At 41.0% G+C, this 27,260-nt stretch overlaps 1 protein-coding gene across 1 annotated transcript in view; it reads right to left on the bottom strand.

Annotated features, from left to right (window-relative positions):
* The window catches only part of ABLIM1 (actin binding LIM protein 1), a 341,410-nt gene extending 314,924 nt beyond the window's left edge, over positions 1–26,486 (bottom strand). The window contains exon 1 of the transcript XR_010341744.1: positions 26,441–26,486. The gene's annotated coding sequence lies outside the window, so the exon portion shown is untranslated. The remainder of the gene's footprint in view (positions 1–26,440) is intronic.
* Between the last annotated feature and the right edge of the window lie 774 nt (positions 26,487–27,260).

The raw sequence follows: 27,260 nt of genomic DNA, 5'->3' as shown, positions 1-27,260 counted from the left end.
AAATTATGGTACATTCACTCATTGGAATGTCATGCAGTCATAAAAAGAATCCTGTAGAAGTTTCTAGAGACATGGAGAGTTGTTTATGGAAAACCACAACAAAACATAAGTACAGAATAATTACCTTTTTGTCAATTACATGAAACACAATCTATTCCTTACGGACTTAGATATTTAATTATAATTTTTAGGGTAAAGCAGACCTTAATTCTCACAGATTTTGCTAACTTTGGCAGAAAGCTAGCTTTGACTCTCAAAGCTGACTTCCTTTTAATGAAATATAAATGCTCTTAAGATAAATAAAAAAGTAATCTCTTTTGAGATTTTGCATTATAAAGTAAAGGCTCCATTAAGTATCCCTTGAAAGACTCTGGATATTTTTAATTGCTATGTGTTAATTTCACTTTAAATATTATAAAAGCAGTTAATTAACTGCAAAATGCCGAAGTCTCTCTAATGACTAAAAATGACCAACAGTGTACTTTGGATACTCCATCTACCAAAAAAAGAAGGAAGATGCAATTGATCTTTGTGCCCCATCACGGCATTATTTGAGTTCATTTCCAATCATTTATAGGCAAAACAAAGACAAAACATTATCATCTGCACTCCTCACATCACCTACTTTCACAGGCAGAATATCCAGACCAGCAAGTTGAATAAGAAAACAAATCTCTTCCTGATTCAGTGACTTAACTTTAGCGTGCTACAGTTTTCTCATCAGTCAAATGGAGTAATAATATTATCTATCTCAGCTGGGCGAGGTGGCTCATGCCTGTAATCCCAGCACTTTGGGAAGCCGAGGCAGGCAGATCACTTGAATCCAGAAGTTCGATACCAGCCCAGCAAACCTGGAGAAACCCTGTCTCCACTAAAAATACAAAAATTAGCTGGGCATGGTGGCACATGCCTATAGTCCCAGCTACTCAGGAGGCTGAGGCACAAGAATCACTTGAACCCAGGAGGTGCAGGTTGCAGTAAGCCAAGATTATCACTGCACTCCAGTCTGGCTGACAGAGCAAGCCCTCTGTCTCAAAAAAAAAAATAAAAATAAAAATAAAAACTGATCTACCTCAAGGACTGATGTGAGGATTAAATTAGTTAATCTGTGTAAAAGTCTTAAAACATTGCTTGGCATATTGTATCTCAACAAATGCTAGTTTGTTGTTGTAATTATTACCACTACTACTAATAATAAGCAGTATACTTTTAAAATTACTATGGTTATATTCGAGGGTATAAGTAGCAGCACTAATATGGTTAAAGCAGAATTGCAACTAGAAAAAGCAACTTCAAGGTAATTTGCCTAAAAGTGAAGATTTAGAATAGCTTCTAGAATTAATGGTTTATATTCTATTGGTGTTGATTCTGAGGCAATGAACTTAGATATTATTAGGGTTCTGGACGATGTGCCCTCAGTAAACGGAAGACCTCTCAGAGTAACTAACACAATTAGCTATTAAAGGCGTTTATATTTTGGAACTCAGAAAAATTAAAGGTCACTAGTAGAATCACTTGCACTTTTTGAAGTTCAGATTGCCAGATTCAGACACACTGCCGGATTTCTTGCATAAATTAGATATAACCATCTTGGATCTTTCTGTGGAGTAATTTGTTTTTTAAACGCAATTTTAAATCAGTCCAAGTTAAATATTTTCATTATGTGTCTTCTCTATTTATTTCCTTCTCTCAAGCATGAGGAGTTCTTGAACCCCTAAAAATCACATCATTCCTCTTTCAAAACTTTTCTGGGGAAATTACCATATCAGTCAACAGTATATCTAAAAAACGAAAACCTTCAATTTTTTGCTAAAGATCTGGCCTGGCTGAGCAAGGCTGTCAGCTGCGGCTGCCTCCTGTTCCCCATCACAGACCTTCCGTGGTAGGGGTTGATATGCAGGGGAGAGGATGGCTCTGGTCCCCAGCCTTGCCGCATGTACAAGATCTAACCTTCATAAAAAGATGGGCTGATATAGAAGAAAAAAAAAAAGAGGGACTTTCCAAAATATAAGCACACATAGGGATCTCTGGGAACCCAAGACAAAGTGAGACAAGAGTTGGGGAGGAGAGTCTCATCTCTGTACAAACCACCAGGAATCCAGCCTGTAACGGCAGCTTCTTGGGAGACCATGAGATAGGGCCTGGGCACAGAAGCAGAAGTTTTGTGAGGGGACCACAGTTCTGTTGATGTTATATCACGGGTCTCATTCTGGGGACACTCTCTAGGGAAGAAGGTAATATGAAATAGCACTGAAGCACCTGTGCTTTGGAGGTAGCCTCAAACTTAGTTAGATTGGATTCCAGTAAAAGGAAAATCAAGGCTTCCTGCTATCTCATTGGCCATTTATTCTCAGGCTCTATTCTATCTCTTCCTTCCCTAATCAACCTCTAAACTTCACAGCAGTGTTTCTCAACCATCTGGGGAGAAGAACCCAGGCACTGCTTTAATTTCCAATCCACCACAGACTGATACTACTGTAAAATGCAATTAAAAAAAAAAAAAGTTATCAAGACAATGAAATCAAAGGTATACGAAATTAAAGTGATCATTTGCTATAGTTGCCATAAAAGTTTCTAAATGTTAGCTGGGCGTGGTGGCATGTGCCTTGGGTCCCAGCTACACAGGAGGCTGAGGCAGGAGGACTGCTTGAGTTCACAAGGTTGAGGCTGCAGTGAACCTTGTTCCTGCCACTGCACTCCAGCCTGGATGAGACAGTGAGACCCTGCCTCAAAGAAAATAAATAAATAAAAATAATAACATTTCTAATGCTTATTCTCAATTTCTGTTTTTATCATATTGGATGGGAGCAGGCAGGGCATGAAGCGACACCAGGCGGTGTGCCATTTTGAGGTAGCATCACTTTTTAGAGAATGTGTCCCATCTATATGCTCTTCCTAGCTGACAACTTCCCAATTGAAAACTCCCACCTTGACCCTGCCCTGACATAGAGACTTGGGTGTCCAATTGCTGACTTGACCTGACCATGCCCTTGGATGTCTCAGAGGCATTTCAAATTGGCATGTGCAAACAGAACTCCTGATGTTATTCCCACTCCAAAATCTGTTCTCCCTATTGCCTCTTCTACCCAGCTAGGGAGAAACCGCACCACAACCCTCCCTTCCCTCTCCTTCTCTCTCTCCTTCAGTCTCTATCCACTCCGCCAGCAATTCTTCTCAATTTCCCCTCTAAAATATGCCACGAATTGGTCTGCTTGTCCTCCTCCACTGCCCCGTCCTCTTCCACTGCCCCACCCTCCTCCAAGTCACCATCCTCCTTCCTCTACATCACTGAACAAGATTCTATTCTCTTAACTACAGATGCTATCCTGCCTGAAACATAGTGAGGACTCCACAAACAGTAACTTAAAAACTTAAAAAACAACAACAACAAAAAAAAACGGTAACTTAAAAAACTTAAAAGGCTGGGCATGGTGGCTTATGCCTGTAATCCTAGCACTTTGGGAGGCCAAGGTGGGTAATCACCTGAGGTCAGTGATTTGAGACCAGCCTGGCCAACAAGGTAAAACTCCATCTCTACTGAAAATACAACAACTAGCCAGGCATGGTGGTGGGTGCCTGTAATCCCAGCTACCCAGGAGGCTGAGGTAGGAGAATCGCTGGAACCCAGGAGGCGGAGGCTGCAATGAGCTGAGATTGCATCATTGGCACTCCAGTCTGGATGACAGAATGAGACTCCATCTCTTGAAAGAAAGAAAGAAAGAAAGAAAGAAAGAAAGAAAGAAAGAAAGAAAGAAAGAAAAATGTCCTAATTGGCCGGGTGCATTGGCTCACACCGGTAATCCCAGCACTTTGGGAGGCCAAGGCGGGCAGATCACCTGAGGTCAGGAATTCAAGACCACCCTGGCCAACATGGTGAAACCCCGTGGTGGTGGCTCGTGCCTATAATCCCAGCTACTCAGGAGGTTGAGGCAGGAGAATTGCTTAACCCAGGAGGCAGAGGTTGCAGTAAGCCAAGATTGTGCCATTGCACTCCTAGGTGACTAGAGCAAGACTATGTATAAAAAAAAATCCTAAGTATCAAGAATATAATGAAAACAGGACATAAATCTCTATAATGCAAGGAAAAGCCAGGCACGGTGACTCATGCCTGTAATCCCAATACTTTGGGAGGCCGAGGCAGGCAGATGACGAGGTCAGGAGATCTAGACCATCGCGGCTAACATGGTGAAACCCTGTCTCTACTAAAAATACAAAAAAATTAGCCAGGTGTGGTGGCCCGTGCCTGTAGTCCCAGCTACTTGGGAGGCTGAGGCAGAAGAATGGCTTGAACCCAGGAGGCGGAGGTTGCAGTGAACCGAGATCGTACCACTGCACTCCAGCCTGTGTGACAGAGCAAGACTCCGTTTCAAAAAAAACAAAAATGCAAGGAAGATTATTACTGAAGATGAGAGGCTCCAAAACAACAGAGAAGGTCTCTCAAAAGAGGAGAAAGGTCTCATAGATGCAGGCAAATCCTAGTTGTTTACGTTTATTGGGTACCAAGTGGTGTTACAAATTTGAATATAGTGTGGGAAGATTAAATTAAGCTATTAACATATCTATCACCTCAATATTTAACATTTTTTGTGATAAGAATATTAGAAATTTACTCTCTTGGCAATATTGAAATGTACAGAATTCAATTAGCTATACTCACATGCTCTGCGACTGATCTAAAAAAATTCCTGAGGCTTTGTACCCTTTGATGACTATCATCTCCCCACTCCTCTTATCCTACCTCAGCCTCTGTAACCACCATTCTACTCTCTGCTTCTATAAGTTTGATTATTTTAGATTCCACATATAAGTAGGAATGTGTGGTATTTGCCTTTCAGGATTTGGCTTCTTTCACTTAGCATCATGTTCTCCAATTCCACCCATGTTGTTGCATATGACAGACTTTCTTCCTTTTTTAAGGGTGAATCCTATTCTATTAAATACATACACCACATGTCTTTATTCATTCATCCCTTGATGAATGCTTAGGTTGATTCTATAACTTGGCTATTGTGAATAGTATAGCAATGACCATGGGAGTGCTGCTATTTCTTTGACATAGAGATTTCAAACCCTTTTGGTTCATATGGTAATTTTATTTTTAGTTTCTTGAGGAACCTCCATACCGTTTTCTATAATGGTTGTACTAATTTTCATTCTCACCAACAGCATACAAGAAAGGGTTTTCTCCACCTCCTCACCAATGCTCATCTTTTATCTCTTTGATAACAGCTGTTCTAACAGGTCAGGTGATATTCCATTGTGGTTTTAACCTGCATCTCTCTAATGAGTAGTGATGTTGAGCATTCTGTGTCTGTTAGTCATTTGTATGTCTTCTTTTGAGCAATGTCTATTCATATTTTTTTACCCATTTCTTAATTGGATTATTTCTTTTCTGTTTATAGAGTTATTTGAGGTCCTTGTGTACTTTGGATATTAAACCCCTATTAAGGGTAATAATAAACCCTTATTTTGGATATTAAGCCCTTTGTATGACTTGTAAGTGTTTTCTCCCAAACCATAGATTATTTCTTCACTCTGCTAATTGTTTTCTTTGATGTATAGAAGGAAAAGTCTTCATAGCTTATAAGATGGTCCTTAAAAAACAGACACCATTTTGTCAGAAATTGGTGAAGAAAACAGCATTCCAGGTGGAAATAGAATCAAAAGCACAGTTTGGGAAAGATGAATGGTCTATCTCGACTTAAGAAAAGGTTCCAAAGAGACAAAAGTGAAATGGGCCATCCAGGCCCTGAAGATTCTTAAATGCTGAGGTTGAGGAATCTAGAGGCAGCTCCACAGGCCATGGGGGCGTGGAAGCTTTCGGCATGGGGGGCCAGGCAGTCACGGCCAGGTAGAAAAGTCGTATCTGCTGTGTGTGCCTGTCTTTCCGCTCTGCTTCATGTGTATGTGTGTCCAAAGAGTTCACCTCTTCCTTCCTGGTACAAATCACAAAAAAGCCCTGAATGCCAGGGCAGAAAAATCTGCAGGTAATTCCAGAGGCAATGGGGAGTTGTGGGAGCTTTGTTATATAGGGGAGTCATATGGTTAAGGCCAAGCTGTAGAAACTGGATTTGACAGTTATACACAGAATAGACTAGAAAGGGGAGAGCCAGGTGTGATACTGACAACAGTTGTGCATGCATACAAATGACCCAGTTTACAATTCTAAATGCTTTCTTTAAATGTCCTCAAAATCTACAAAGAGCATTACATGAAATTAATTATTTAAAAGCCCATTGAAGTCTGGGGCACAGTGGCTCACACCTGTAATCCCAGCACTTTGGGAGGTCAAGGTGGGTGGATCATTTGAGGTCAGGAGTTCGAGCGAGACCAGCCTGGCCAATATGGTGAAATCCTGTCTCTATTAAAAATACAAAAATTAGCTGGGTGTGGTGGCATGCACCTGTAATCCCAGCTATTTGGGAGGCTGAGGCATGAGAATCGCTTGAACCCAGGAGGTGGAGGTTGTAGTGAACCAAGATAGGGCCACTGCACTCCAGCCTGGGTGACAGAGTAAGACTCCATCTCAAAATAAAATAAAAGCCATTGAAAATCATAGCATGATAACAACTGAATCACTAAACCACCAAGAGGATGGGGGAAAAAAATCACAAACAATAAGAACTCCTGTGTTTGAATAATTCTTTTTTTTTTCTTCGCTATTTTCAGGAAAAAGAATAATTCTCATTTTAATAGGACTCATGAACTAAGTTTAGAGAAGCAGACTGACTAGATTTATCTCCAGTGTTTTCAGTTCTTAAAAAGCATACGTAATGGTAAACAGACATGAAATTAGATACCATCTATGGTTGGCCAGCTTACAATATGTGATCTATACAAAAGTGACCCAGGATGAAGAGTACAGTTCAATTCTGCAAGTATGCTTCTACTGTCAGATATACAGAACCTGACACAAAGACAACAATGAAAATGTTATCTGTGCCTGTTTTAATATAGCCCCAAGCCTTCAGAAGGCATATCTGCCATGCGTGCCTGCCTCTCTGCTCCGTTGAATGTGTATGCATTTCTTCCCTCCATTTTGCCTGCTTTCAAAAAAAAATTAAAACATCCTGGTGCATATCACAAAATACCATGCAAGGATGGCAACATAATTTTTGTTGTTGTTGTGATGAGGTCTTGCTTTATCACCCAGACTGGAGTACAGTGGCATGATCACAGCTCAGTGCAGCCTCAAACTCCTAGGCTCTAACAACCCTCCTGCCTCAGCCTCCTTAGTAGCTCGGACTACAGACATCCACCACCATGCCCAGTTAATACTATTTTTAAATTGTTTTGTAGAGACAAGGTCTTACTATGTTGCTAAGTTGCCCAGGCTGGCCTCGAACTCCTGGCTTCGAGGGATCCTTCTGCCTTGGCCTCCCAAAGTGCTGGGATTACAGCCATGAGCCATCTTGCCCAGCCAGTGGCTGAGGCTTTTGACAGCAGACATACCTGCACGTAATCTCTGTCCCAGGGGATTTATCTCTAGCCCAAATAACAGGCTAGAATTAAGACTGCCTAATAATTTAATTGATAAGCCATTCCAAAATTCATGGGTATACTGAAAACATAATGATTTATCGTCAGACACCTTGCTTTCTAAACTTAGTCACACACTTCACAGGGTGGTTATCTCACTTAACAGCTTTTCCTTTCTGAATCCAGAAGAGGAAGGGGTTTGCCTTCCTCTAGTATTTATTCTTCTGGACTACATCAAGTGCTCTAAGCCTGATGTTCGACAATAACTGCCCATTATCCACTGGCTACCTTTGCTTCTTTCTTGTTCCAACAATATTAGTGATCCATGGTACAGGATATACTCTTTGTTTGCTAGCTACAAATTCCAACAAAGCTAAGTTTTATTCATGTAGTTATTCACAGATTAAAACAACATACACAAACACACACACTCACATACACACACACACACACACACACCAAAAAACCCAGAGGTCACCAATACTATATAAACAAGCCCAAAGTCACAGATCAGGGGTACTCGTGGTTTCTTTAAGGAGATACTCTGTTCAGGTCAACATTTAACCAAGTGGGTTCCTCTGCTCAGCACCCTCCACTGGTTGCCGTGTCACTCAGTAAAAGCCAAAGTCCTCAAGGTGATTCACAAGATAGCACATGACTGCTTCCCTACACCCCACCATCTCTCTGCCCTCCCCTCCTACTGGCCTTGCTGTGCCCTAAACACTCCAAGCACATTCCCGACTCAGGGCCTTTGCAATTGCTCTTCCCTCTGCCTAGAATGCTCTCACCCTAGATACTCCCATGGCTCACTTTCTCTGCTCCTTCTCTTTGTTTAAAGGTCACCTTCTCAATGAAGCCTTCCCTGATCACTCCCATCCCAGATCCTCCACCCCCCGTCCCTGCTTTGTTTTCTCCATAGCCCTCATCACTATCTGATATGCTATGTATTTTACCTACTTAGATTTCATAAATATAATTTTTACATAAATAAAAAAGTAACTCCAAATATAAGCTGCCTAGAAACTCCCACTGGCAAAGATGTTTTTATAAATCTGTTTTGTGCACTGCTACAGCTACTGCTCCTAAAACAGCAGGTGCTTAATAAATATTTGTGAAATGAATGTCCTAGGTGTTAGGCATACAGAGATGACTAAAATAATACCGTTCCTACTATTCAGGTGGTAACGGTATCCACAAATATTGCTCCCTAAATAAAACCAAGCCTGTCAAATTATCTTCACTATGGTCTTCGACAATGTGGTGATACATTTAACTTAATTGAATCATTACCAAACCTTCCTTAGAGAGGTAAATTTAAACACTCTTCATAGTAGGTATTTACATATGAATAATCTAGCTTAAGCAGCATGCAAAACCCAAAGAAACACTAGGAAATAAATCTGAAAAGAACAGCTTAGGAAAGTAAAAATGTCATTGATAATATTCTCAACTAGGCCGAAGGTGGATAGAATATATCCTTTCTGCCATGGCTCTATTTGTCAATGTTCATAACCTCCGAAAGCAGTCTACTAAATCTTAAAAGTATATTACATGACAATATCCTATAAAATACCTTTCTCTCAGCATTTTACAAATATGCGTCCACAAAATGCCATCCCTTTTTTATGACCTAGTCAAACAATAAGTTAGCAAAAATATTTTTTTTCTAAAGAAATTGTCCTAACAGGCATTAAAGTCTTATTTTATAGATCTCATTTAACATCTCACATCAAAACATTCATAAAGAACATTTTTCCTGCAATGAATAATACAAAAGTAGAAATCACTGTGTTTATTATAAAACAGCCAATAAGTGTATAAGAGCATTTTCCCTGAGTTCTCTATTAATAATTCATTTTCTTAATTGAGTAGGATGTTGTATAATTTGCCTATCAAGATTCTGAAGACTGAAGTATTTAATGAAGAATCTGCCTTAACTAACAAATTTAGGAAAAGGAAGAGAAAGAAAAAAATATTCAGTCACTGATACTTTACTGCAAAGTCAAAAAACTATAAACAAATGCTGCTTTGAATGTGAATGAATATACAAAAAGGTAATCCTCACTTCCAGAATTCTCATTTTTGCCATTTTCTCATTGCTCTTTGCCAAAAAATGTTTGGGAGTTGTTTGTACCAGAAACAACATTAGGAGGCATGGAAGATAAAAAGAAAATACTGACATTTTTCTAGTCCTTTCTACTCTATACAAAAGATGTACTTTTTCAGGAAGTTAGGAGTCTGATAAAAAGAAAGAAAAATAAATAAAAACAAATAAAAGATGTAATTTAAATTATTTTATAAATTACACACAATAGTCTTATATTAAGTCTCATCAGCCAATGCTTCTAAATAAATTCATTCAATAAACTTAACGAACATCAAACAACACTCTCCAAGAGAAAATTGGCTCTCTGATAGTTTTTAAGTTTGAACTCCCTAACTAGAATATGTCACAAGCATCATTAAAAATGGCATACAACACTTTGGGAGGCCAAGGCAGGCAGATCACGAAGTCAAGAGATTGAGACCATCCTGGTCAACATAGTGAAACCCCGTCTCTATTAAAAATACAAAAATTAGCCAGGTATGGTGCTGCACACCTGTAGTCCCAGTTACATGGGAGGCTGAGGCAGGAGGATCATTTGAACATGGGAGGTGGAGGTTGTGGTGAGCCAAGATTGTGCCATTGCACTCCAGCCTGGCGACAGAGCAAGACTCCACCTCAAAAAACAAACAAACAAACAAATAAATAAATAAGTAAAAAGCATACAACAAACAAACTCATGCATGTGCGGGGGGAAATGGAAGGAACACTATTACAAGTGCTCTCTTTCACTAACAAACTTTTCATTTCATTGGCTTGAGAATATCAAATCCATTGCAAGCTACTTGGAAATTGCATAAACTCTCCTAGTAAATCAGGAGTGCATTTAATCGCATCATAGAAAGCCATAAGTGATATAGCCCAAAACTTTAAGCCATGACTTAGGATGGAGCCAGCACCTTCCCCAACCCCTTTGCTCAAGTAACATCACATGAGAGGCTGCCAGTCTCTCTCCTGTCTCCTGGAACTCCAGCCAAGATGAATGAAGCATTACAGGAATTGAGTCATTCGATCTGGAAATTCATTTTTAGTATCAGGCCTTGTAAGTGGAAGAGTCTTCCAAGGTCGTCTAAGGAATAGATGGAACTAGGGGATGGGGAATGGAGGTCCCAGAGGGCACTCTGTTGTATGGTGTGTCCGTGACCACACGGCTGCGGAGAAGAGCTCAAGCTAGAACACAAGTCTCCTAACTCTGTCCAACTCCTTCCACTAGAATGTACTGGTCCCTGTTGAGTATGTGCCATTTTGATTATTTTTAAGTAGGGACCTCTGGATTCACCTTAAAAAGAATTAATTCTCAAGTTTCATTTATTTTTATTTTAAGTTCCAGGGTACACGTGTAGGACGTGCAGGTTTGTCACATAGGTAAACGTATGCCACAGTGGTTTGCTGCACCTATCAACCCATCACCTAGGTATTAAGCCCACCATGCATCAGCTAGTTTTCCCAAAGCTCTTCCTCCCCCTACCCTACCCACTGACAGGCCCCAGTGTGTGTTGTTCCTCTCCCTGTGACCATATGTTCTCATTGTTCAGCTCCCACTTATAAGTGAGAACATGCGGTATTCGGTTTTTTGTTCCTGAGATAGTTTGCTGAGGATAATGGCTTCCAGCTCCATTGATGTCCCTGAAAATGACATGATCTCATTCCTTTTTATGGCTGCATAGTATTCCATGGTGTATATATACCACATTTTCTTTATCCAGTCTATCATTGATGGGCATTTGGGTTGATTCCATGTCTTTGCTATTGTGAACAGCGCTGAAATGAACATATGCGTGCAACAGGTTTCATTTCTTAACTGAGGGTAACAAGTGGCTGTGAATAGAACAAATAATCCGGCCTTTGGGAAATATATCAGAATCAGCCTTTTTTGTGATTGTTTTGACCTCAAAGCCATAGATCTCTTGCTGTCCATCATTCCGGAAAAAATTAATCAATCCTGTAACAGGCAATGAGGTTGGCTTTAAATGAAGTGAGGGAGTCAATATTCTTTTTTCTCTGGTATAGAAGTGGTCTGTCCCTTGGTAGAAATAAAGGAAACATTTATAACATTTTAGAGTACTGGAGAAATAAAGCTGCTCCCAGCAGGGCAGAGACTACATAGGAGCAAAACAGGAGATGGCACAGGAAGAGAGCCTAGGGCAAGACAGTCACAGTGGGGCGTTTGAGGAATTCTGTGCACCATGCTCGCTTTCCATTATTTCTGAACTACCAGCAAAGCTCATTAAAAGTTATAGACTAATACTTATGGCTATGCTCTAAAAACCTCGAGATATATGCACAAAGATTTTCAATGCAGCATCATCTATAAAAACAAATAAGCAAAGTATCTATCAATAAGGGACTATTAAATCAGGTATGTTACAGCCATATAATTGAACGCTATGCAGTCATAAAAGAAGAGTGATGTCTGTACATACTAATATAGAAAGATCTCAACATATATGTGAAAAAGTCAAGTTGTTTGCTTTTTATTTTTTCTTTTCAGTAGGTGGGCTAAGATATAGTAGTTTTATAGGTACATAAATGGATCCATTTTCTACTTATATAGTATACATGTAACTTTTCTCTACATGGAATCTCCAGAAACGTTTAACAGTGCTTATCATAAATTTCTACTTGGGGCTGGGAGCGGTGGCTCATGCCTGTAATTCCAGCACTTTGGGAGGCTGAGGCAAGAGGATCACCTGAGGTCGGGAGTTCAAGACCAGCCTGACCAACATGGAGAAACTCTGTCTCTAATAAAAATACAAAATTAGCCGGGCATGGTGGTGTATGCCTGTAATCCCAGCTACTTGGGTGGCTGAGGCAGGAGAATTGCTTAAACCTGGGAGGCGAAGGTTGCAGTGAGCTGAGATCACGCCATTGCACTCTAGCCTGGGCAACAGGTGTGCAACTCCATCTTTAAAAAAAAAAAATTCTACTTGGATAAAGAACTCAACCCATCAACGAACACGATGAACATGGTTAGAAGCTGCACTGTCCAAGCTGAAAACATACAACTGTGTCTCTGTCAGCTTGGTTTTTTTTTGTTTTTTTTTTTTTTTGTTTTGGAGATGGAGTCCTGCTCTGTCACCCAGGCTGGAGTGCAATGGCACAATTTTGGCTCGCTGTGACCTCCACCTCCCAGGTTCAAGCAATTCTCCTGCCTCAGCCACCCAAGTAGCTGGGATTATAGGCACGTGCCACTATACCCAGCTAATTTTTTTGTATTTTTAGTAGAGACAGGGTTTCACCATATTGGCCGAGCTGGTCTCGAACTCCTGACCTCAAGTTATCCACCTGCCTCAGCCTTCCGAAGTGCTGAGATTACAGAAATGAGCCACTGCGCCCAGCCTTTGGTCAGTTTTAAGAGCGCAAACCTATAAAGAAATGAACTTCTAGGTCATGTCTAGCTTAGCAGAATTCAACTGAAAGGACTGAGAAATTTGTAGGACAGCACCTTCTATCCTTACTCCCTTCACCCTTTGCATAAGTCTGTCTGCTCCAGCAAACTGTGAATTTCTTAGATGGCGACAGTTCTCCTCCCAATTCTTTCAATATTTGGTTATTAAATATCTGCTCCACTTCAGGTCCTGGGGTAGACTATGTTCTGGAAATACACATGTAATATTTGGTCCCTGGCTTCACAGAATGCAGTCTAGACATGGCTGGGGCCACCTAGACAGATGTCTCCCTACAGTTCAGTGTGTTGGATGCTAACATGAAAAAATCTGGAAGAAACATAGCTATCAGAGGAAGAACAGAGTCCAATGACCAAGTTCAAAGTGTGCTTATTAGCAGTGAATCAGGGGGAAAGGTTGCCTCCAAAGCAAGCTCTGATGTAATCAAAGGAATTCAGAGAACCAGGGCAGGCTAATCTCCAAGAAACACTAATAAAAGTGCTCACTTAAATCAAATGTTCTGAACACCAGCACATAAATACCCTTCTTTTAGTGTTTATCACTGTAGGCAGCTTTGCTATGAAAAAAGACAATGTTGAGGTAAACTAGTTAATTAAACTGCCACGTCTAGTCCAGCCCCAGTGATTATCCTCCTTTCCAGCAGGCAGTCCATCTCAAGTTTCCCCAGGAACAGAGCAAACCAATGCATTCCCTTTTTTCCTGTGGTAAAGGTGTGATAGTATCATTCCTGAGTGAGTGACAGCAAATGACTCAGAACTGTGCGTCATTCCTACAACTGTCCAAAAAACCTCAGGCCAGGCTACCCTAAGGAATGTGAATGTTCCAAGACAGGGGCCCCCAACCCCTGGGCCACGGACCAGTGCCAGTCCATGGCCTGTTAGGAACTGGGTCACACAGCAGGAGGTGAGCAGCAGGCAAGCGAGCATTACTGCCTGCGCACCGCCTCCTGTCACATCAGCGGCAGCATTAGATTCTCATGGGAGCACAAACCCTACTGTGAACTGTGCATGCGAGGGACCTAGGTTGGCTCCTTATGGATGTCTAATGCCTGATGATCTTCTAAGGCAGGACAGTTTCATCCTGAAACCATTCCCCCCCAACCCCAGTCCATGGAAAAACTGTCTTCCACGAAACCAGTCCTTGGTGCCAAAAAAACTGGGGACTTCTGTTACAGAAGGCAGGGGAAAAAAAAAAAAAAAAAAACAGGAGTGACTATGCCTTTCAATTCTGAATATTCCAGATACTAAGCAGAAGTCCAACATGGTCTCTCTGAGGCAGGGACTATACCTTACTTATTCCTGTATCCCTTGCATATGGTGCTAAAAGCTCTCCCGTTTGTGGAATGAAAAATAATAATAAAAGCTCTACGTGTTTGTGGAATGAATGAGTGAACACCATCCTCAGTTACTTGTCTGGCCTGCTTTGTGCAGAAAGTAAAACTTCAGTGAGGTCCTCAGGTAAGTCATGACATTATCACTCGAATTATCTGCCAAGCTTTCTGAAGGCACCTTTGTCGTCTCCCACACCTGTCTCTGCCTCTGCCCTGTTATTTGCTGACTTAACTGTCCTGGGGCAGGGGGCCAGGTTCAAGCCAGCTCTGCTGGGGCCTTGTGAGAATCACAAGCCAGAATGCTGAATGTGGTATTTTTTAGCCACATAGAAGCCTTGTTTTTGTGTAGTTAAATGTATCTACCATTTATTTCATGACTTCCAGGCTTTGTATCCTGTTTAGAGGGTCGGGACACTCTCAGTTATAAATTCGCCCATTTTTTAACTAGGATTTCTATTGTTTTGTTTATTTTATACTTAAATATTTAATCTACAGGAATTGTGTGTGTGCGTGTGTGTGTGTGTGTGTTCTAAAAGAAATTTTAAAAAAGATCTAGATTTATCTTTACTAAACAGTTACCTAGTTGCTCCAACATCGATTACTGGGGATCTTTCTTCTCACACTGATTTTTAAATGCTAACTTTACTATAAATAAATTTGTTTATACACATTTGTTCACTATACTATAACTAGACATTATGCTGGCTAATTTTTTCCAACACTAAACTCTTTTAATTAATATAGTTTAATATTACATTTTATTATCTGGTAGGGCTAATCTCCCTTAATTATACTTCATTTGTTTTTGAATTTCATATGCTTCATTTTGCAAAATGAATAATAGTATCATGTTGCCATGTCCCTAAACCAGACCTTGTTGCCATTTTAATTGGAATTTTATTTCTTTTATGGTGAAATTTAGGGGAAATGAACATTTTTACAATACTGTGTCTTATGATACAAGAGGCTAGTATGTTTCTCCAATGACTTAAATATTTTCTGTTTCTCAGCATAGTTTAAAAATGTTCCTCATATTGTATCTGCATGTTACATTTAACTTCAGATGTTTTGTTCTTAATGCTTAATATATTAATTACCATTTTATAAATTCTAAAAATTCCAAGCACCATTTCCTGTGCTTGGAATACTTTTCAACCACTTCCAACCAATTTGGCAAATTCCACTTGTTCTTCAAGGCCCTATTTAAATATCAATTGTTTGTAAAGTCTTCCTTGGCCCCATATCCAATCAGGATGCACCCGTGTCCTTCCTCTGTTCTCCTGCAGCATCTTATACGTAACACCATCACGCCACTGGTCACGTTATAGCGCAACTTTCATAGACAAGTTCCTCACCTTCGTTGCTCTAGGAGCCCTATAAGGAAAAGAGCTAGGATTCCCTAAATCTGGCTCATAGCAAGCACTCAGTGTCATAATTATAGAGTATGCTTCTTCATATTCCAGTACTGCTTTTGCAGTGCTAACAATGATAATGTTGACAAATCGTAGAATCTGAAATAATGTGATTATGGTTTATTTTTTCTTCCTTCAACATAAACCATGTTTAAAAATGCAGCAAATTATTCCATAATGAGAAACCATAAATAATTAAGAAATGAAAAATAGATAGATTCTTTTCCTGGTATGTATTTCAGCTGAATGTAAAGAGGCAGCATTGCAACAGTAAACAGAGCATCCTCCGGCATGAACGAGACCTGAATTTAAATCCTGGGTCACCCACTTATTAGCTAGATGACGATCTCAGCCGAGTTTCTTCATTTCTCTATGCCTCATTTTCTCTATCTGTAAATTAGGCATAATTAATATGTTCATAGAAAGTTCAGAGACTTTTCAAATGTCCAAAATGCTTGATTTCCTCCCCAAACCTGCCCCTTCTATATTCTTCCTCATTGCAAGAAATGACATGCTGTCCTCCCAGTTGCTGAAAGAACTGGAGATATCTAAGATTCCCCTCTCTTCTACTTCATGTTGCCAACTCATCAGCAAGTCCTCAAAGCAATTCTTTGGGAATATTTCTAGAATCCAATAACTTCTCAGCAACTGCTCTCCTCCCATTTGGTCCAAGCCACCATCTTCTCTTACCTTGAGCACTACAGTAGCCTCCTAACTGGTCTTCTTGCTTCCACCCTTGCTTTACCATCTACATGTTGACTGAATGATCCTTTTAAACCACGCAACATCATGCTACTACTCTGCTCAGAACTTTCACCTACCTTACTCAATCTAACTCAGAAAAATTCAAACCATCACAGCAATCTCAGGGACCAACTGGACACCCTCTTCCCCCAACTACCTCTCTGACTTCATCTCCATATCTCTCCCCGGTCCTTTCTGATCTAGCCACACAGGCCTGCCTGCTGGTCCTGACAGCTCTCAGGGCCTTGGCTTTGTTCATCTCACTGCCTAAAAAACTCTTTACCAGATATCTTCCTGACCCCTCACTTCAGGTCTCTGCTGAAATGTCACTTTATCAAAGAGGCCTTCCATTATCACCCCATATGCAATAGCACCTTCCCCACCCTCTCACCTCTCTAACACTCTCTATTCTACTTACTCTTCTTTATTTTTTTCACAGTTCTTTACACCACCTATCATATGTTTATATGGTCAGTGGTCATCACACTCCAACACCTACAACACTTAGCAGGTGTTCAACTCACACTTATGGAATAACTGAATAAATTAATACATTCTTGCCAACTACAATTCTACAATTTATATAACGCATCTAGCCACAGAATAGATTCTCCTAAAATAAGTAGTCGCAAGGAACTGGTGAAAAAAACTCACCCATCCCTGATGCCCATACTCATTACTCACCCCATACTTAAGTCACTCAAAATAAAGATTCGCTTGTTTTACACAGAACAAGAACAAAAAAATTCTCCCTGGAGTCCATTAGAGACTGCCAACCCCAAACTTCTTTTCTACATTATTTTGACTTTTAAAAATTATGGCTCTGTCCCCTCCCTCCTTCCCCCAGACTCCGGGACTCCTCTCCTTCTGTTCATTCCTATTTGGAGCTGAAAGCCAGAAATAGCTGTTTACCTCATTGTCCTCATTTCCCTTCATTGTTACCATTCAGTTCTCTGGTGGCTTCCCTGTTGTGGGTGTTTTTTAAATGAATTCCCAATAAGTTGAGAAAGAAAAGTATCAGTAAAGACCCTGGACACAGCCTAAAGTAAAAATATATTATGTGATATTTCCTTAGGAAAAACGATTTAAAAATCGACCCTAACACAAGTGAAGTTTCTTCATTTATATATACATACCATCTAACATTATTCTCAAAAGTAATAATGTTAAAGAGCTGGAGAAAGAACACACCATACAGAAGAAAGGACTAATTGTGTTTATTTAAAATGTGAATAATAATAATTATGCACGTTCAGCTCTTCCTCCTACAAGCAAGTATAAAAATTACCTAACAAAGGACTAAAGCCATATGCTCTCCAATCACTCAGCAAATCATTTTTACATGCTTGACCCACAACTCTTGCTTTCATTTTTATTTTAATGCAGGGCTCAATAATATAAAGGGTTTTATAGATTCATCTACTAAATAAGGATTTACCGTCCAAAAATAATTTTTAATGGTCAATTTCCTTATGGTGGTAAATGCAAATTAGATAATTTTCTCATTAAAATCATACAATATTCTGGAAAAGATAAATCTGTAGCACACTGGCATAAAATCAAGTTGGTTTTGAGTCCAAAGACAACCACAGGTAAACCTAACTATACATTTAAAAGCTACTGTGAAACATATTAACCAAAAAAAATAGAGCCATTCCCATGATGATGAAGGTCCCAAAAGCACTAAGCATTTCTTTCTTATGATAATTGTCTCTGGATAATTTACACCAATAGAAGAAAATCATGTGAATTACCTAAAACATAAAAAACAAATATTCTAAAATTTTATTTTGATTTGACTTTATGTTGTTAGTCTATAATAGTCATTATACCTCAGCATACCAACTTGCCATTTGGGAAAATAGCCCAAAAATGGATTGAAGGGCAGGAAATAGCCAGCCCAAAATTTAAGTTTAAATTTTGAGGTAGATAATCTACAAAGTAGCTAATACTAAAGGCAGAAATTCAGCTATTGATCAAAAGTCGATCTTTTAAGGCCAAGGAATACACTGACACCATAAGGCATGCTGGCTAGAAACACTACCAGTTAGAAAGGCCACAGTCTTGATTTGCCTAGGATAGCCCCAGTACACACCTATTGTCCCAGCATCCCATCAGGTTTAACATTTGCTCTAGAGAGAAGCATCCCAGGTTGAATGATAACTTACATAGTATATGTAAATATATATTTAAATGTGAGCCATAAATGTCTACCAGCCCATTTGTCCCAACCTCAATTAACCACAAATTCTAATGTCCTTTAATATTTTCCCATCCCAAAACCATGACAATGCTTACTGCAGAGTGCTCAATAACTACTCGTTAAATGACTTCATTAATTAGTATATTAGCATCCTCAGCCCAGGAATAGATAGGATTTGAAATTAATCTGGATGCTGTAGGAAAGAGGTTCAATAAATACTAGCTGATTGAATCTCAGTAAGAAAGGGTGATTAAGAGTTCAGCACTGTCCATTATATTGTTTTCTTGCTTACTGTCAAGAAATTTTCAGATAAATGGTTTCCAGTTCTGTTTTGGGGAGGAGGGAAGAGAAGAAAGCATATATTTTCTTAATTGTCAAATCTCTTTTATATATAACATAAATTACAACCCCACTGACTTCTATTTCATTTGCAATAAGGAGAAAATTTCTCCTTGAAACACACACACACACACACACACACACACACACACACACACTGACTTAGTGCTTACAGCTCTAAGTATAAGAACTGGTCTAAGAATTAGTTTTACTACCAATTCAAGGACACATATATCAAATGTATAAGAATAGTTGCCTACGGCACAAAGGTAATGAAATTAAATAATGGAGATAAAATAATCAATATATTAGACAAGAGTGGAGCCTGATGGATTGATGATGATAGTAAACCATAACCTGAGAAGTGTGATTAACTCAAGCTCGTCTATACAAGGTCCCAAAAATTAAAAAAAAAAAAAAGCAAACATAATACTGTTCACAGATACAATATGGGAACAATTTAACCTTCTGAAAGTCTTTGCTGAAACATATGACACTCCCACAGGTGAGATATTGATGTCCAAAACGATTTCTCTCATGCAAAAATAAAAATAAAAAATCTATTTATTGAATCAGAACCATTTATTTTAAGTGCAAAAAAGAACTTCCAGGAAATGTAGTGTTTTTCTGTTTTGATATTAAATACTAAAACTAATAATGGCAAATTTGGCTTTTAAAGATATTTTCTCCTTTCCTTGATTTAGTAAACTGGGAGTCCTATAACTCGAAGAGAGGAGAAACCGTAGTTGATACATGCCAGAAAAATGGCCCCTATATCATACCAAATAATAACTCTTAGTGTACTAATCTTTACAACATCACGATGAAAGAAACTGATAAAGCTAGAGTGATGCTTGGGACAAGAGGTCCAGAGTGATGGGCAGAAGTAAGAGAGAAGAAAAATGAAATGGAGGAGAAGTCTCCCATTTATCAACTAGCAAATACATTTTAGGCCCTGCTGTAGGCATCAAAGCTCAGGAAATCAGAAAAAAAAAAAAAAAAGAGTGTGGTTCTGATTCCTATAATCCCTTTGCCCACATTCTAACCTTGGCCCCAACTCCATGAACAAGCCATGTCCAGCAGAGGGTTTTGCTGCTACTCTAGGAAGCAGATGGCAGCCCCCATCACCTCTCCGCCCCAGCTTGCTACTGCCCAGGACTCTCAGCTCAGTTTGCAACCAAATTCCTCAAGCCGAAGTTAGGACATTTCAAGTTTGTCATATGCAACCATCTTTTTCATTCCTGCAGCCTCAGCCATGAAAAGGACAGAGGCCTCCTTTCTCTTCTCATCCGTTTTCTCATCCCTGTTTCTCCCCTCTCGCTGCAAATCTCTCACCACTGACAATCTTCCACTGTGCTCTGGAACTGCAAGCCCTTGTCCATGAAAATCCCTACACCCTCAGCCTTTCCCCAAAGTGGCCTCTTCACCTCCCGACTCCACTGAGATCTGCTTCTCCTCTCCCTGAAAAACATGTCATCAGGCAGCAACACACGTCCTAGGTTCAATGCTCACTATGCTACTTCTTTTCATGCCCTTTTCCTTGGAAAGGCCTTCCCTCCACCCTATTCTTTTTCACCTGGCTAAGTCCAACTCATTCTCCAAGAAAACAATTCTACTTTCTTTAAGAAGCCTCACCTGATATGGCTGTCGTGCCTACAGCTAACTAAATGCCACTCTCTGGTATTACCATAATTCTCTCTCTGTCCCATATGCTCTTGCTGTCTCAGCACTCGGGATATCCTTTTGTAAATATGTGTGTATTTGTCTTTCCCACAAAACAGTGAGCTTCTTGAGGGTGTATATTGGGCCCTATTAACTAATTACTGGCATGTAACAAGTATTCAATAAATGTTCATCAAATAAATGAATAAAAATCTATGTCCCTGACTCCAATAAATGAAATGAATGATGCAGATAAAGTGGACATTTTTTCCTTTATTGGATTTTCCTCTCAATCTATTAAAGCTGCTCTTACTTACTACCAAACAACATAAAGATACAGCCAAAGAAAAGCCAACTACCTTCCCTCCTCACCCTTACCTTTGAGGTAGCCACTGTTAAATGCTTTTGTGTACTGTTCCATGATTTTTTTTCTCTGCTCATGGAACACACACATATGCACACAGAGGGATTTTTCTCAATTTACAAAACTGGGATCCTGTATGACATAGATTTTATTCTAAAACACACTCTTTTCACTTAACAATGTATCACAGCCATCCCTCCAGACCAATGCATATGGGTCTCACTCACTCTTTCTAATAACTGTGTAATAGTCCACATGTATGCACCATAATCTGGCCACTCATTCCCTCAGGGGATGAACAGTCAGGTTGCTTCCAGTTTTGTGGAAGTTCTGAAAACAAAGTTACCAAAACTGGCCTAGCATTTCTACAGCCAGTGCAATGGAATCTATCCACACACACCTGGGCCATTTTCCTCATGACTCAAGCTTCTGAAAAACCAGCAGTTTCATCGAGTGATTGCTTCTTTGTAAAGCGCTTGTTTTCTGTATGTGTCTTGCATGGTATATGTGTTTACTATTTATTGAATTGGACCAAAAGCTAACCAGATAGAAACTGTATGGAAGGATTTATGGGATGCATTCTTTGCCATTAATTCTGAAGATTCGATAGGAAAGGAGTTAAAATAGGAGATTTTCATTTTTAACTTTATATACTTCCAGCCTGTTTGAATTTAAATATATTGTACTAATTTATAATTTAATATTTTAATATATTATATAGGTATGTTAACACAGTTTTGTTGTATTAATACATTGATAACGATGTTTTTTTTTTAGACAGGTGCCCAGGCTGGAGTGCAGTGGTGTGATCTTGGCTCACTGCAACATCCACATCCCAGGTTCAAGCAATTCTTCTGCCTCAGCCTCCAAGTAGCTGGAACTATAAATGTGCAATGCCACGCCCGCCTAATTTTTGAATTTTTTTTTTTCAGTAGAGACGGGGTTTCACCATGTTGGCTAGGCTGGTCTTAAATTCCTGACCTCAAGTGATCTGCCCACCTTGGCCTCCCAAAGTCCTGGGATTAGAGGCATGAGTCACCATGCCCAGCCTGATAGTGGATTTTAATATATTACTTTTAAAACTTAAAAATAGCTTTTTTGAAACTTGCGGGATGATCCAGACCCTGCATTAAAAGAAATAAGCTGTAATTCAGTGGCTCCCAATTCTGCGTGTACATGAGAATTAACTGCGGCTTATTAAAAATGCAGATGCTCAGGCCTAACCTGAATATTTTGATTTAGTAGATCTGAAGCAGAGTCATGGTATTAGTACCTTTGATAAATACACCAGATGAGTCTTATGATTCTGCAATTCCACTGTAATCGAATGATCCTTAGAATCACTTTTCACATATGTTGGGACTCTACCGTTAGTGTTTAAGAACCATTAGATCTGGAATGAGATCTGGGAATCTGTATTTTTAAAAGGCTGCCAAGACAATTCTCCGCAGGTGTGGAAACTCTATTCTAAGTCTTATAATTTCCTCTAGCTGGTAACTCAAAAATTAAAATATGGTGGATTCATTTTGGTCTCTACTGGAAAAACACAACACCAAGTTACAAGTCTTTGATGAGAGTCTCCTAACATACCACAAGATGGGAATGTCTTAGCTTGCTCTATCATAAAATTAAAGAATGCTTTTAATTGTTAGTTTGAACAGTGAACTAAATTTTAATACTTTTCTCTTATATTTTTAAAAATAAAATTGCTTTGCTTATGAGATTCAACTGTTTTTTTTTGTGGTTTTTTTGAGACAGTCTCAGTCTGTCACCCAAACTGGGGTGCAGAGGTGCAATCTCAGCAATTCATGTGCCTCAGTCTCCCAAGTAGCTGGGATTACAGGTGTGCACCACCACACCTGGCTAATTTTTGCATTTTTAGTAGAGATGGGGTTTCCCCATATTGGCCAGGCTGGTCTTGAACTCCTGGCCTCAAGTGATCCACCCACCTCAGCCTCCCAAAGTGTTGAGATTACATGCGTTAGCCGCTGCACCCGGCCAATTGTTTTCATTGTTGTCTTTTCTTTCTTTTTTTTTTCTTTTAACCAACCAGGAGCATTTAATTAAAAAAATATAAGCAAGTTTTTCAGGACCTAATCTGCTAAGCAGAGTTATCCTCTAGAGGGCTCTGACATTCTATTCAGACTGAAAACACAGTAACTCCTCTGGTCCTTGCTGGGAAATGTCCTGCCCAGGCCACAGGCAGCACTCCAGTGCAGCTGACCTCCCACAAGGCCTCAAACACATGATTCCACTAAAGGCTTGAACAGGGGAATCTCACAAGTAGGCAGAGAGCGCATCTGAGATACAAGGACACCGAAGTCAAGCAAATGGAACTCAGGTGGGCAGCCCCAGACCCTGTCTCCTTTCGGTACCCCCTTAAAGGGGTCTGTTTTCAACTTTTTCTTTTTTTTTTTGAGATGGAGTCTCACTCTGTCTGGCACAATCTCCGCTCACTGCAACGTCCACCTCACACACCATCACACGCTCAAGTGATTCTCCTGCCTCAGCCTCTTGAGTAGCTAGGACTACAGGCATGTGCCACCATGCCTGGCTAATTTTTGTATTTTTAGTAGACACGGGGTTTCACCATGTTGGCCAGGCTGGTCTCAAACTTCTGAACTCATGATCCACCTGCCTTGGCCTCCCAAATGCTAGGATTATAGGTGTGAGCCACTGTGCCTGGCTGTTTTCAACTTAAAAATAATAATTATTACTATATCCCTATCATAACCTACAAGCCGAGATATTAGAAATAAGCAGAGATCATTTTAAAAATCAAGAGCATTTATCTTTCCAAGGGTCTAAAGAACTTCCTATTGATAAATTGGGTACCTAAGTAGACACATTAAGTTTCTGGTCCTATAAGCTTATCTCCACTTCAGGAGTACAGACAAGAGGAGATAACCGAATTGGAACACCATAGTGAAGACCACAATTTTGAAATCTTTTATAAAAATTAATGACAAAATATACACTTTTCTAGACAAACTCAATTCAGTAACTACTAAGCATTCTATTAATCTTTTAGAATTTTTTTTCAAATTCACATAAATAAAAGTACTGCATAAAAACATAGGTAAAATCCTCAGTCTTTCATAAAATCTAGGAAGTTCTGGTTCTCAACATTGAAATAGGAAGAAAAAAACTAGGAATATCAAATTAACAACATCTAGTATCAGTGGCCCTTTGTCATTACCAAATGCCCACCAAGATGTTTCTAAATGTATTGGGAATTCCAGGTTACTTACCAAGGCTATTTCCTTTGAATGCCATGCCTAGGGCATTCTCTCTCTCTTCTTAGCAAATCAATGATGGTGATGTCTATTACAATATTGAAGGACTAATAACAGAAGACAGAAGTAGTAAAACAAAGTGGATGTGATCAGAATCAGACAGACTTGGGTAAAAGTCAGGATCTGCCACTTACCAACTGTTTAGCTCAGGCAAATTATATAATCTCTCAAAACCTCAATTGCTTCATTTGTAAAATGGGGAGGTAATAACAGTATCTACTTGATTGAGTTATTGTGAGGATTAAATAATGTAATACATGCAAAGTACCTGACACATAATAAACATATAATAACTGATATTTATTATCATAGGTGTTTTCTCGCTACAAGATTAGTTAGACTTTAAACTGTTAAATGCAGGATTACCAACATGAAGTTTGAAGGGGAAATAAGACGACTGAGTGAAATGTCTATAGCTGACCCCAACCATCCTGCTTGAAACTAGGTTAAAGAAGAAACGTTTGAGAACACAGCCCCATTCCAGGGCTTAGAGCCCCTCAGAATCTCTGGGTCCATCTTCATTTCACATCCTCGGATAAACCCCAGAGTCCCCAGAATAGGAGGAGCCAAAGACTAAGTGAAATTGTGTGACTGCCTAACGAACTTGACGCTTCCTCGGGCATACCAAGATCCCCAATAGTGACTTGGCCTCTACAGTGTGCAGGGTTCCGCACTAAGAGGTTTAGGTGGTGTAAAGTTGAATCAGAAGTGGACTCTGACCTCAGAGAGATTTACAACTTCTAAGACATATTCTCCATTGTTCCTTGTGGTACTTAGGATACAGGTCAGCACCCAAAGCCTCAGTCTTAGAACACAGTTCAAAGATTGTTCCCATTCCATCCATATACACACCAAGTCCCTTATGGTGTTCTCTGTTCCGTGCTCTTTTTTCTTTCTCTAATATACATCAACAATGAGGCATGATTAGACAGGTAGTATCTCAGAGCCCCATGTCACCGCTGCAGCCTGGTATCTACAATATAAATTCTGTCATTCCACCAAGCCCTTTCCACCCCATCGCTAGGTACAGATCCAACCAACCATATTGCCAGAGCAATCATGAACAAAGATCAGCTTGCTTGAAAAGGAATTAAAACATTCTGGATAAAGATTGCTCTAGTCATTATATGCCCCAGGATGAACTCTGAAAAGCAGCCCTTAATTATCCAACACGTTGTCAAATTCCTAAACTCCTTCCAAAAAGCAGGTTTAAAGCTTCGGAGTTTAAAAAAATAATAATAACTCTGCAACGCCTCTTACAGGTTGCCTTCAGGGTATCAAAAGGGGTGGCACTTACTGCTTTGCAAATACACTTTCTAAAAATAATCAATATTTTCCTTAAATGCTTATGGCAAAGCAACTAATTCACTTCATTTTTATTGCTCGCAAGCTGCACAATGACTTGATCTCTTTAATATTTCACTCATAGTAGCAGCCACTGAGCTATGACTAACCCACTCTCCCCAGCATCATCGCTGGCTCCAGATGGCAAGAAATACATTCCCTTTATTCTTGCCTGAAAAGCAATTCTGATTTTTTTTTCTTCCACTCATTTCACCTGCAGTAATTGTTTTACTCCAGAAAGAAAATGGGTGGGGAGTGGAAGGGGAGATTCATGCAGAGGGTAGTACAGGTGGGGAATTTACTTTTTCTTTTTTTTAAATGGGGTGTAAGCACTGCAGCTTTAAATAGTGCTGCATCAAGCCCTGGATTCCTTCCATAGCCGAGCTGCAAAATGGTAACTAGAAAGGAGGAAAAAATGCCTTTTCCTCCCTCCCGGCAAGCTCTTCCACAGCTCCCGGCAGGGCGGCCAGCGCGAGCCCATCCCCCACGCCTCCCAGCCCAGGCGCGTGGCGGGCACAGGTGAGCCGGGCGCCGACCTCGGCCCTCGGGCTCGCCCACATCCGGGGATCAAGGTCAAGGGCGAGGGCTTCCTTCCCCCGCCCCCGGCCCCCGGCCCCCGGCAGCCCCGAACCCGGGATCTGCTGCCAAAGTTTCAGGCCGGGCTAGGGCCGGCGCGGCTGTCGCAGCTCCCCCGCCCTCCCGCACCTGCTCGGCCCACCCGGGTCGGAGGACGGCGCCCACCTGGTCCCCACTCACCTCTAGCGGACATGGTGCAGGCAGCGGGAGCCGCCGCTGGAAGGCGGAGGACAGCCCCGCGGGGCGCGGGAGAAAGGCAGCCCCGCAGCGCCCGCCCGGCCCCGGCGCCCCCCGGCTCGCGGTGAGTGGACGCCGCCCGCAGGACACCTGGCAGCCCGCTCCGCGCAGCGAGGCCGACGGGCGGGGACGCAGCGGCCGCGGGGACCCGCCGGGCGCGGCAACGCTGACACCCGCGGCCGCGCTGGGCGGGGCGCGCCTCCCCGGCCCCGAGCCGCCGGGGCCCACCTGGGTCCAGCAGCCGCTCTGCCGCGGCGCCGGGCGGGGCTCTGTCCCCGAGCACCGAGGGTCTGCGTCCTCCCGCTCCTGGCCCGGCTTCTTAGTAAGAGGAAAAATAACGTGGGTGCTCCGGGTGGCTCTCAGCTCTCTGCTTTGGTCCCGGAGAAAGAAAGCAAGAAACGGTCGTTCGTTCCTTCCCCTAAGTGATGCCCTTGACAGGAGAGCGAAGACCACGGTCGCCTGAGGGGGCTCAGCCCGCATCCACAAGCGGGGTCCGACCCACGAGCCCCTCTGAGCCAGCCGGGCTCTCAGAAAGCCTGTGGGCGGGGTGGCATGGGGCGGGACTTTCCTCCAGCGACCCTCGAGTCAGCGCTGGGCTTCAGGGTCCCCCCACCAGGCACCTGGTCTTGAACCAACAGACACTCAAGGGAGGTCTGTACATGCACTTTATTTACTGCATCCACTCTCAAGAGTCGAGGCTGGGCCGGGCTGGTGGCCACTCTAAACATCCACTTTTTCTATATGTCAGGATAAAAAGGAGAAA

This window comes from Aotus nancymaae, unplaced genomic scaffold (assembly GCF_030222135.1).
Source record: "Aotus nancymaae isolate 86718 unplaced genomic scaffold, 86718_ANA_hifiasm-v0.15.2.pri h1tg000010l, whole genome shotgun sequence".
Taxonomy (NCBI): Eukaryota; Metazoa; Chordata; class Mammalia; order Primates; family Aotidae; genus Aotus; species Aotus nancymaae.
Note: the sequence above shows the minus strand (reverse complement) of the source record. Positions and strands in the feature narration are given on the sequence as shown.